The sequence below is a fragment of the Rana temporaria genome, chromosome 4 (assembly GCF_905171775.1).
Source record: "Rana temporaria chromosome 4, aRanTem1.1, whole genome shotgun sequence".
NCBI classification, from domain to species: domain Eukaryota; kingdom Metazoa; phylum Chordata; class Amphibia; order Anura; family Ranidae; genus Rana; species Rana temporaria.
Window position 1 is genome coordinate 480,821,189 of NC_053492.1, and position 13,119 is coordinate 480,834,307.

At 51.0% G+C, this 13,119-nt stretch overlaps 1 protein-coding gene across 2 annotated transcripts in view; it reads left to right on the top strand.

The window, feature by feature from the left end:
• Positions 1-404: 404 nt before the first annotated feature.
• Positions 405-13,119, top strand: part of TOGARAM2 (TOG array regulator of axonemal microtubules 2) — a 109,346-nt gene continuing 96,631 nt past the window's right edge. Inside the window, exon 1 of one of the 2 annotated variants that reach the window (XM_040351861.1) lies at positions 405-1,035. The gene's annotated coding sequence lies outside the window, so the exon portion shown is untranslated. Of the gene's footprint in view, positions 1,036-11,979; positions 12,333-13,119 lie in introns of those variants that run through there. The other variant, XM_040351860.1, reaches the window with a different exon arrangement.

The window sequence follows — 13,119 nt, forward strand, 5'->3', positions numbered from 1 at the left end:
TAGAGAAGGGCCACACCAGCCCCCACAGAGAAGGGCCACACCAGCCCCTATAGAGAAGGGCCACACCAGCCCCTATAGAGAAGGGCTACACCAGCCCCCCCATAGAGAAGGGCCACACCAGCCCCCATAGAGAAGGGCCACACTAGCCCCCATAGAGAAGGGCCACACCAGCCCCCATAGAGAAGGGCCACACCTGCCCCCATAGAGAAGGGCCACACCAGCCCCCATAGAGAAGGGCCACACCAGCCCCCATAGAGAAGGGCCACACCAGCCCCCATAGAGAAGGGCCACACCAGCCCCCATAGAGAAGGGCCACACCAGCCCCCATAGAGAAGGGCCACACCATAAAGAAGGGCCACACCAGCCCCCATAGAGAAGGGCCACACCATAAAGAAGGGCCACACCAGCCCCCATAGAGAAGGGCCACACCAGCCCCCATAGAGAAGGGCCACACCATAGAGAAGGGCCACACCAGCCCCCATAGAGAAGGGCCACACCATAAAGAAGGGCCACACCAGCCCCCATAGAGAAGGGCCACACTAGCCCCCATAGAGAAGGGCCACACCAGCCCCCATAGAGAAGGGCCACACTAGCCCCCATAGAGAAGGGCCACACCAGCCCCCATAGAGAAGGGCCACACCAGCCCCCATAGAGAAGGGCCACACCAGCCCCCATAGAGATGATTGATTTGATGGTTGAACGTAGAAAGTGAACCGTCCAGAAGTTCCGGAAGAAAGTGAACAATGGAGGAAGGTAACAATGTATCTGTATGTGTATAGATATCACGGCATGTATGAGGACTGCGGAGGCATTTGTGTGACACCGTCACCCCCCCGGGGGCACTCTAATTACACCCTGGCACTGCGAGGAGGAATGCGGTTGCCATGGGTCTGATCTCCCCGGTGAGCGAGGCTCAGAGCGCCGTGTGATGGAAAGAACTTGTAGAGAGCAATCCAGCAAACAAAGGTGCCGGAACCTCACCGACCTGTGAAGAGCCACAGCGGGCGCCGGGCCAGACCACTGCAACTCTGACAGGTGAGGGGGGACAGAACACTGCGACTCTGACAGGTGAGGGGGGGACAGGACACTGCCACTCTGACAGGTGAGGGGGGGACAGGACACTGCCACTCTGACAGGTGAGGGGGGACAGAACACTGCGACTCTGACAGGTGAGGGGGGGACAGAACACTGCGACTCTGACAGGTGAGGGGGGGACAGAACACTGCGACTCTGACAGGTGAGGGGGGGACAGAACACTGCGACTCTGACAGGTGAGGGGGGGACAGAACACTGCGACTCTGACAGGTGAGGGGGGGGACAGAACACTGCGACTCTGACAGGTGAGGGGGGTGTGGGGGTTTTTCAGACCACTACGACTCTGACAGGTGAGGGGGGGACAGAACACTGCGACTCTGACAGGTGAGGGGGGACAGAACACTGCGACTCTGACAGGTGAGGGGGGGGACAGAACACTGCGACTCTGACAGGTGAGGGGGGGACAGACCACTGCGACTCTGACAGGTGAGGGGGGGGACAGACCACTGCGACTCTGACAGGTGAGGGGGGTGTGGGGGGACTCTTCCACCTGGGGGGGCAGACCACTGCGACTCAGACAGGTAAGGGGGTGTGGGGGGGACGAACCACTGCGACTCTCACAGGTGAGGGGGTGTGGGGGGGGCCAGACCACTGTGACTCGGACAGGTGAGGGGGGTGTGGGGGGGACAGAACACTGCGACTCTGACAGGTGAGGGGGTGTGGGGAGGACTCTTCCACCTGGGGGGCAGAGCACTGCGAGTCTGAGGGGGGGGGGGTTTGTAGTCACAGACATAAGTCCATCCAGTTCAACTAACAGAAATCTTGTAGATCAGGAAACAATGTAACATTGTATTATTATTATTATAATGGTAGATATTCCGGCGCTATAAATATCGGTTGCAGCCGGCACTGGAATACAATATAAAAAAACAATATATGGTGCCGAGCTTCAGAGAAATATAAAGTGCTAATGTGACAGAGATAATAAATGTCAAATGTAAGTAAAGTGAATGTGCAAATAATCATAAATTCATCAGAAAGGGGTTATGGTTAGGGATGGGGTTATGGTTAGGGATGGGGTTATGGTTAGGGATGGGGTTATGGTTAGGGATAGGGTTATGGTTAGGGATAGGGTTATGGTTAGGGATGGGGTTATGGTTAGGGATAGGGTTATGGTTAGGGATAGGGTTATGGTTAGGGATGGGGTTATGGTTAGGGATAGGGTCATGGTTAGGGATAGGGTTAGGGATAGGATTATGGTTAGGGATAGGGTTATGGTTAGGGATAGGGTTATGGTTAGGGATGGGGTTATGGTTAGGGATGGGATTATGGTTAGGGATAGGGTTATGGTTAGGGATGGGGTTATGGTTAGGGATGGGGTTATGGTTAGGGATGGGGTTATGGTTAGGGATAGGATTATGGTTAGGGATAGGGTTATGGTTAGGGATAGGGTTATGGTTAGGGATAGGGTTATGGTTAGGGATAGGGTTATGGTTAGGGATAGGGTCATGGTTAGGGATAGGGTTAGGGATAGGATTATGGTTAGGGATAGGGTTATGGTTAGGGATAGGGTTATGGTTAGGGATGGGGTTATGGTTAGGGATGGGGTTATGGTTAGGGATGGGGTTATGGTTAGGGATAGGATTATGGTTAGGGATAGGGTTATGGTTAGGGATGGGGTTATGGTTAGGGATAGGATTATGGTTAGGGATAGGATTATGGTTAGGGATAGGATTATGGTTAGGGATGGGGTTATGGTTAGGGATGGGGTTATGGTTAGGGATGGGGTTATGGTTAGGGATAGGATTATGGTTAGGGATAGGATTATGGTTAGGGATAGGATTATGGTTAGGGATGGGGTTATGGTTAGGGATGGGGTTATGGTTAGGGATAGGATTATGGTTAGGGATGGGGTTATGGTTAGGGATAGGGTCATGGTTAGGGATGGGGTTATGGTTAGGGATAGGGTTATGGTTAGGGATAGGGTTATGGTTAGGGATAGGATTACGGTTAGGGATAGGGTTACGGTTAGGGATAGGATTATGGTTAGGGATAGGGTTATGGTTAGGGATAGGGTTAGGGATAGGGTCATGGTTAGGGTTATGGTTAGGGATAGGGTTAGGGATAGGATTATGGTTAGGGATAGGGTTAGGGATAGGATTATGGTTAGGGATAGGGTTATGGTTAGGGATGGGATTATGGTTAGGGATAGGGTTATGGTTAGGGATAGGGTTATGGTTAGGGATAGGGTCATGGTTAGGGATGGGGTCATGGTTATGGATAGGATTATGGTTAGGGATGGGGTTATGGTTAGGGATAGGGTTATGGTTAGGGATGGGGTTATGGTTAGGGATAGGGTTATGGTTAGGGATGGGGTTATGGTTAGGGATAGGATTATGGTTAGGGATGGGGTTATGGTTAGGGATGGGATTATGGTTAGGGATGGGGTTATGGTTAAGGATAGGGTTATGGTTAGGGATGGGGTTATGGTTAGGGATGGGGTTATGGTTAGGGATGGGATTATGGTTAGGGATGGGGTTATGGTTAGGGATGGGATTATGGTTAGGGATGGGGTTATGGTTAGGGATAGGATTATGGTTAAGGATAGGGTTATGGTTAGGGATAGGGTTATGGTTAGGGATGGGATTATGGTTAGGGATAGGGTTATGGTTAGGGATAGGGTTATGGTTAGGGATGGGGTTATGGTTAGGGATGGGGTTATGGTTAAGGATAGGATTATGCTTAGGGATAGGATTATGGTTAGGGATAGGGTTAGGGATGGGGTCATGGTTAGGGTTATGGTTATGGTTAGGGATGGGGTTATGGTTAGGGATGGGGTTATGGTTAGGGATATGGTTATGGTTAGGGATAGGATTATGGTTAGGGATGGGTTATGGTTAGGGATGGGGTCATGGTTAGGGATGGGGTTATGGTTAGGGTTATGGTTAGGGATGGGGTCATGGTTAGGGATGGGGTTAGGGTTAGGGATGGGGTTATGGTTAGGGATAGGGTTAGGGATGGGGTTATGGTTAGGGATGGGGTTAGGGATAGGGTTATGGTTAGGGATAGGGTTATGGTTAGGGATGGGGTCATGGATAGGGTTATGGTTAGGGATGGGGTCATGGTTAGGGATGGGGTTATGGTTAGGGATGGGGTCATGGTTAGGGATAGGGTTATGGTTAGGGATGGGGTTATGGTTATGGTTAGGGATGGGGTCATGGTTAGGGATGGGGTTATGGTTAGGGATGGGGTCATGGTTAGGGATGGGGTCATGGTTAGGGATAGGGATGGGGTCATGGTTAGGGATAGGGTTATGGTTAGGGATGGGGTTATGGTTAGGGATAGGGTTATGGTTAGGGATGGGGTTATGGTTAGGGATAGGATTATGGTTAGGGATGGGGTTATGGTTAGGGATGGGATTATGGTTAGGGATGGGGTTATGGTTAAGGATAGGGTTATGGTTAGGGATGGGTTATGGTTAGGGATGGGGTTATGGTTAGGGATGGGATTATGGTTAGGGATGGGGTTATGGTTAGGGATGGGATTATGGTTAGGGATGGGGTTATGGTTAGGGATAGGATTATGGTTAAGGATAGGGTTATGGTTAGGGATAGGGTTATGGTTAGGGATGGGATTATGGTTAGGGATAGGGTTATGGTTAGGGATGGGGTTATGGTTAGGGATGGGATTATGGTTAAGGATAGGGTTATGGTTAAGGATATTATTATGGTTAGGGATAGGGTTATGGTTAGGGATAGGGTTATGGTTAGGGATGGGGTTATGGTTAGGGATGGGGTTATGGTTAAGGATAGGATTATGCTTAGGGATAGGATTATGGTTAGGGATAGGGTTAGGGATGGGGTCATGGTTAGGGTTATGGTTATGGTTAGGGATGGGGTTATGGTTAGGGATATGGTTATGGTTAGGGATGGGGTTATGGTTAGGGATATGGTTATGGTTAGGGATAGGATTATGTTAGGGATGGGGTAATGGTTAGGGATGGGGTCATGGTTAGGGATGGGGTTATGGTTAGGGTTATGGTTAGGGATGGGGTCATGGTTAGGGATGGGGTTATGGTTAGGGTTAGGGATGGGGTTATGGTTAGGGATAGGGTTAGGGATGGGGTTATGGTTAGGGATGGGGTTAGGGATAGGGTTATGGTTAGGGATAGGGTTATGGTTAGGGATGGGGTTATGGTTAGGGATGGGGTTATGGTTAGGGATGGGGTCATGGTTAGGGATGGGGTCATGGTTAGGGATAGGGTTATGGTTAGGGATGGGGTTATGGTTATGGTTAGGGATGGGGTCATGGTTAGGGATGGGGTTATGGTTAGGGATAGGGTTATGGTTATGGTTATGGTTAGGGATGGGGTTATGGTTAGGGATAGGATTATGGTTAGGGATAGGGTTATGGTTGGGGATGGGGTCATGGTTAGGGTTAGGGGCTCATTGTTGGCAATAATGGAAGGAATTGTGCCCCATTGTTGGTGTCAGTGGATGGAATATTACCCCCCGGGCCGCAGTACGGAGCCCGTTTTTCTACATCATTGTAAAAAGGATGTCAGAACTAAAGATCTCCCATCCATTAACACTCCGGACCTGACATTAGCCCCGGGGGGGGGGTATTGTTTTCAGAATGACTTCCAGACTTGTTTGGCGAGGAGGTAGAGGAGGAAGCGGAGAATGCGCGTGTAATGAGGAGAGTCCGTCCTTTGTACACAGTGATTGGACTGTAGATACTCTGATCTTTAGTACCGGTATATATTGTGTGTACTTCCCCTTTAAATGCAGACACTCAGGAGATGGGGGGAGTGTCTCTTCATATTCTATGACATCGTCTTCCCTGAACCGCTATTTACTAAAAAAAGAAAAATGTGGGCGGGGCAACGCTTATTCATCTTATAGAATACAAAACTCCAAAGCCGTCATCTTCATGCTTCACAGTTTGGTGATCGCTGACCCCGAAAGATGACGACCCCGATCGATGACCCCACACCCCTTCACAACACAATCCAGCTCCGTATTTCTAGGAGAACAGGTTCCCTTTAATGATGGAGGTCCTCTGCACACCACCTGAAATCTCACATCAGGCTGGCAGGCGGTGAGAGGAGGGGGAGAGCCGGAGTCAGTGATTGGATGGGAGGCACTGGGAAGGCTGCGAGTCTCCGGTCACTGGGATGGGATTTTGGGGCACGGGGAGAAGTTTCGGGTGAAGAAGTCAGAGAGAGAAATCTGTGATCAGAAGTCAGCTGATCTGTGACGTCATCATTATCCGGGAATGGAAACTGCCAGACGGAGCGGTGACCCCGGGGACAGAGTTCATGGTCACAGACGATCTCTAGTGACCCCGGGGACAGAGTTCATGGTCACAGCCGGTCTCTAGTGACCCCGGGGACAGAGTTCATGGTCACAGACGGTCTCTAGTGACCCCGGGGACAGAGTTCATGGTCACACCCGGTCTCTAGTGACCCCGGGGACAGAGTTCATGGTCACAGACGGTCTCTAGTGACCCCGGGGACAGAGTTCATGGTCACAGACGGTCTCTAGTGACCCCGGGGACAGAGTTCACGGTCACAGACGGTCTCTAGTGACCCCGGGGACAGAGTTCATGGTCACAGACGGTCTCTAGTGACCCCGGGGACAGAGTTCATGGTCACAGACGATCTCTAGTGACCCCAGGGACAGAGTTCATGGTCACAGACGGTCTCTAGTGACCCCGGGAACAGAGTTCATGGCCACAGACGGTCTCTAGTGACCCCGGGGACAGAGTTCATGGCCACAGAGACGTCTCTAGTGACCCCGGGGACAGAGTTCACGGTCACAGCCGGTCTCTAGTGACCCCGGGGACAGAGTTCATGGTCACAGCCGGTCTCTAGTGACCCCGGGGACAGAGTTCACGGTCACAGCCGGTCTCTAGTGACCCCGGGGACAGAGTTCACGGTCACAGCCGGTCTCTAGTGACCCCGGGGACAGAGTTCATGGTCACAGCCGGTCTCTAGTGACCCCGGGGACAGAGTTCACGGTCACAGCCGGTCTCTAGTGACCCCACAGGATGGGAGATCCTCTGGTGACCCGACTCATCCCCCAAATCACAGCTCTGACAGTGCGATCCCCGGCCAAAGAGAACATCCTGCAGGAACCAATCAGGTCACAGCTGTCATTTTTCTTGTGCTGGGAAAAAAATGAAAGCTGAAGGCCCCTTTCACACTGATGCACCTTTCTGCGATTTTCCAGGATGACAAAAGAGCATGAAAATTATTCCCCATGAAATCCCATGTGCCTCTGCACTTTAAAAAAAGGTCCTGCATGCGGCGTCCGTGTGTGAGCCAATAGGAACGCATCAAAGGCACATCCGTGTGTGAGCCAATAGGAACGCATCAAAGGCACATCCGTGTGAAAGGGTCCAAAATCTGATCAGCATGACGTGTGCAACAAACGCAACATTGTTAGTCTTTATTTTTTTTAAACATGATTCCTTCCTTCCTCCTCATCCTCCTCTCCTTCCTTCCTCCTCATCCTCCTCTCCTTCCTCATCCTCCTCTCATTCCTCCTTCCTCATCCTCCTCTCATTCCTCCTTCCTCATCCTCCTCTCATTCCTCCTTCCTCATCCTTCTCTCCTTCCTCCTTTCCTCCTCTCCTTCCTCATCCTCCTCTCCTTCCTCTTTGCTCCCTTCTCTCCTTCCTCCTTCCTTCCTCCTCATCCTTCTATCCTTCCTTCCTCCTCATCCTCCTCTCCTTCCACCTTCCTCATCCTTCTCTCCTTCCTCCCTCCTCATCCTTCTCTCCTTCCTCTTCCTTCCTTGTTGCTCCCTCCTCATCCTTCTCTCCTTCCTCATCCTTCCTCCTTGCTCCCTCCTCATCCTTCTCTCCTTCCTCTCTCCTCCCTCCTCATCCTTCTCTCCTTCCTCATCCTTCCTCCTTGCTCCCTCCTCATCCTTCTCTCCTTCCTCCCTCCTCATCCTTCTCTCCTTCCTCTTCCTTCCTCCTTGCTCCCTCCTCATCCTTCTCTCCTTCCTCATCCTTCCTCCTTGCTCCCTCCTCATCCTTCTCTCCTTCCTCCCTCCTCCCTCCTCATCCTTCTCTCCTTCCTCCTCATCCTTCTCTCCTTCCTCCCTCCTCATCCTTCTCTCCTTCCTCCTCATCCTCCTCTCCTTCCTCCTCATCCTCCTCCTCCTCCTTCCTTCCTCCTGATCCTCCTCTCCTTCCTCATCCTCCTCTCTTTCCTCCATCCTTCCTTCCTCCTCTTCATTTTCTCCTTCCATCCCTCCCTTTCTTCCTTCTCTCTCTCTCTCCTTCCTTCTCTCTTTTCTTTTTCCTTCATCCTTCCTTCCTTCTCTCTTTCCCTCTCTCCTTCTCTTTTTCTCTCTTTCTATCCTTTTATTATTATTTATCAATTCATATTTTGCATTTTCTTTCTGATACCTCCGTACACACGGCGGGAAAACTGCGAGGAGAGATTATGGCCGGGAATCCGGCTGTGTGTACGGGGTCCTAAACCCCTCCCTTCTCTCTCCCCCCTCTTCTTTCTCCACCCCCTCTTCTCTCCTCTCTCTCCCCCCTTCTCTTCCCCCCTCTCCTCTCCCCCCCTCTTCTTTCTCCACCCCCTCTTCTCTCCTCTCTCTCCCCCCTTCTCTTCCCCCCTCTCCTCTCCCCCCCTCTTCTTTCTCCACCCCCTCTTCTCTCCTCTCCCCCCCTTCTCTTCCCCCCTCTCCTCTCTCCCCCCCTCTTCTTTCTCCACCCCCTCTTCTCTCCTCTCTCTCCCCCCTTCTCTTATCTCCTCTCTCCCCCCCTCTTCTTTCTCCACCCCCTCTTCTCTCCTCTCCCCCCCTTCTCTTCTCTCTTCTCTACCCCCCCTCTTTTCTCTCCACCCCCTCTTCTCTCCTCTCTCCCCCCTTCTCTCCCCTCTCCTCTCCCCCCCTCTTCTTTCTCCACCCCCTCTTCTCTCCTCTCTCCCCCCTTCTCTTCCCCCCTCTCCTCTCTCCCCCCTCTTCTTTCTCCACCCCCTCTTCTCTCCTCTCCCCCCTCTCCTCTCTCCCCCCTCTTCTTTCTCCACCCCCTCTTCTCTCCTCTCCCCCCCTTCTCTCCCCCCTCTCCTCTCCCCCCCCTCTTCTTTCTCCACCCCCTCTTCTCTCCTCTCTCCCCCCCTTCTCTTCCCCCCTCTCCTCTCCCCCCCCTCTTCTTTCTCCACCCCCTCTTCTCTCCTCTCTCTCCCCCCTTCTCTTCCCCCCTCTCCTCTCCCCCCCTCTTCTTTCTCCACCCCCTCTTCTCTCCTCTCTCCCCCCTTCTCTTCCCCCCTCTCCTCTCTCCCCCCCTCTTCTTTCTCCACCCCCTCTTCTCTCCTCTCTCCCCCCCCTTCTCTTCCCCCCTCTCCTCTCTCCCCCCCTCTTCTTTCTCCACCCCCTCTTCTCTCCTCTCTCCCCCCTTCTCTTCCCCCCTCTCCTCTCTCCCCCCCTCTTCTTTCTCCACCCCCTCTTCTCTCCTCTCTCCCCCCTTCTCTTCCCCCCTCTTCTCTCTCTCCCCCCCCTCTTCTCTCTCCCCCCCCCTCTTCTCTCCTCTCTCCCCCTTCTCTTCCCCCCTCTCCTCTTTCCCCCCCTCTTCTTTCTCCACCCCCTCTTCTCTCCTCTCTCCCCCCTTCTCTTCCCCCCTCTCCTCTCTCCCCCCCTCTTCTCTCCTCTCTCTCCCCCTTCTCTTCTCTCCTCTCCCCCCTCTCCTCTCTCCCCCCTCTTCTTTCTCCACCCCCTCTTCTCTCCTCTCCCCCCTTCTCTCCCCCCTCTCCTCTCTCTTCTCTCCCCCTTCTCTTCTCTCCTCTCCCCCCTCTTCTTTCCTCTCTCTCCCCTCTCCTAATCCCCCTCCTTTCTTTCTCCTAATCCCTCTCTCAGGTTTAGGATGAGAGGAGATGGATTAGAGGATCCTGAGTTGTGTTGGTGACTCTTCTTTATCCGCACTCAGAGCTCTTCACACCTTTGTATGTGGAGAGAAGCTCGGGACCCCGAGGAGGATTGCACAAGACAATCGTTTCCTGTGGGCCCCATTCACACCCCAATGTACAGTGCAGATCACTGGAGTGCAGAACTGAGTGTTCCCCCCGAGACCATCGGAGACCTCCAATCAGAAGAGCTTCCCCCCCTCCCCCCCCCATACTTCTTCTTTACTGCAAATTAAAGAAATCAAAATCTCCACTGAATACTTCTCTCTCCTCTAAACTTCAATAGATGGCGGGATCAAATCCACCCCAACATTGCCGAATCAGGGGATTGGATGGGAAGGGGAGTAAAGCTCTCTCTCCTCTCCTTCTCTCTTCTCTCTCTTTCCTCTCCCTCTTCTTCTCTCCCCCACACACTTCTCTCTCTTCTATATCTCTTCTCTCTCCTCCCTCTTCTCTCCTTCTCTATATCTCTCTTCTCCCTCCATCTTCTCTCTCTCTCTCTATTCTCCATCTCGCTCTTCTCTCTTCTCTCTCTCTCCTCTCCTTCTCTCTTCTCTCTCCTCCCTCTTCTCTCTCTTTCCTCTCCCTCTTCTTCTCCCCCCACACTCTTCTCTATCTCTTCTATATCTCTTCTCTCTCCTCCCTCTTCTCTCCTTCTCTATATCTCTCTTCTCCCTCCATCTTCTCTCTCTCTCTCTCTATTCTCCATCTCTCTCTTCTTCTCTCTCCTCTCCTTCTCTCGCTTTTCTCTCCGTCTTCTTCTCCCCCCCCACACACACTCTTCTCTCTCTCTTCTATATCTCTTCTCTCACCTCTCTTCTCTCTCCTTCTCTATATCTCTCTTCTCCCTCCCTCTTCTCTCTCTCTCTCTCTATTATCCATCTCTCTCTTCTTCTCTCTCCTCTCCTTCTCTCTCTTTCCTCTCCGTCTTCTTCTCCCCCCCCCCCCCACACTCTCTTCTTCTCTCACCTCTCTTCTTCTCTCTCTTTCCTCTCCCTCTTCTTCTCTCCCCCACACACTTCTCTCTCTCTTTTATATCTCTTCTCTCTCCTCACTCGTCTCTCCTTCTCTATATCTCTCTTCTCCCTCCCTCTTCTCTCTCTCTCTCTCTCTATTCTCCATCTCTCTCTTCTCTCTTCTTCTCTCTCCTCTCCTTCTCTCTCTTTCCTCTCCCTCTTCTCCCCCCCCCCCACTTTTCTCTCTCTTTTATATCTCTTCTCTCTCCTCCCTCTTCTCTCCTTCTCTATATCTCTCTTCTCCCTCCCTCTTCTCTCTCCTCCCTCTTCTCTCTCTTCTCCTTCTCTCTCTTTCCTCTCCCTCTTCTCCCCCCCCCCCCACACTCTTCTCTCTCCCTTCTATATCTCTTCTCTCACCTCTCTTCTCTCTCCTTCTCTATATCTCTATTCTCCATCTCTCTCTTCTCTCTCCTTCCTCTCCCTCTTCTTCTCTCCCCCACACACTTCTCTCTCTCTTTTATATCTCTTCTCTCTCCTTCCTCTTCTCTCCTTCTCTATATATCTATTCTCTCTCTCTCTCTTCTTCTTTCACCACTTCCTTCTCTCTCTTTCCTGTCCCTCTTCACCCCCCCCACACTTTTCTCTCTCCCTTCTATATCTCTTCTCTCTCCTTCTCTATATCTCTATTCTCCATTTCTCTCTTCTCTCCCCTCTCTCTTCTTCTCTGTCCTCTATCTCTTCTCTCTTTTTCTCTCTCTCTCTTCTTTTCTATTCTTATTTCTTCTTCTCTCTTCTTCTATCCTCTCTCCCTTTCTTTTCTCTCTCTCTCCTTTTCTCCATCTCCTTCTTATCCCTCCTTCTTCTCTCCTCTCTTCTTCTTCCTCACTCTTTTCTCTCTATCTTCTCTCTTCTCTCTCTCTTCTCTCTTTGTCTCTCCCTCTCTTCTCCTCTTTTCTCTCTCACTCTTTATTGATTGGCCTGTAGCGGAGATCTCTTCTCCAGGCAGTGAAGGGGTTAATGCCGGGCTCTCCTGCAGAGAGTCCCATTGCTGTCAAGTACACTCAGGTGTGTCTCTCCCCGCAGGTATTAACATGACAATGGGAGACTCGGCCCCGGGAGTGACACTTCACACCGCGCCCGCTGCCTGGATACCGAGCCGTCCTGTTTACCTGTGTGCCCTGTACACCTGAGCGTGTCACCCTGACACCCGGACACCCTGACACCAAGCCTGACACCCGGACACCCTGACACCGAGCCTGACACCGAGCCTGACACCGAGCCTGGCACCCTGACATCGAGCCTGTCAGCCTGACACCCGGACACCCTGACACCGAGCCTGACACCCAGGCACCGAGCCTGACACCCGGGCACCCTGACACCGAGCCTGACACCCGGGCACTGCCAGAGCCCACCAGGTACCCACTTCTCTTATCCTTTCACCCGGAGGCCCCTAATCCAGGGGGGCCCGCCACCATTGCTGCTCCTCTCTATCACTCCGCATGGCGTCATCTCTGATGATACTTTGTAACTGTTTTCTGATTACATAATGAGGGCTCAGTGCTGTGTATATGGAGGGATAGATTATATATATGGAGGGATAGATTATATATATGGAGGGATAGATTATATATATATATGGAGGGATAGATTATATATATATATGGAGGGATATATTATAAATATACGGAGGGATATATTATATATATATATGGAGGGATAGATTATATATATATGGAGGGATAGATTATATATATATATGGAGGGATAGATTATATATATGGAGGGATAGATTATATATATATATGGAGGGATAGATTATATATATATATGGAGGGATAGATTATATATATGGAGGGATAGATTATATATATATATGGAGGGATAGATTATATATATATATGGAGGGATAGATTATATATATGGAGGGATAGATTATAAATATACGGAGGGATAGATTATAAATATATGGAGGGATAGATTATAAATATATATGGAGGGATAGATTATATATATATGGAGGGATATATTATAAATATACGGAGGGATAGATTATAAATATACGGAGGGATATATTATAAATATACGGAGGGATAGATTATAAATATACGGAGGGATATATTATAAATATACGGAGGGATATATTTCTATATTATCTCTCCTCAGGAAGTATCTGAAGACAAATCTCTTATATAGGAAACCTGA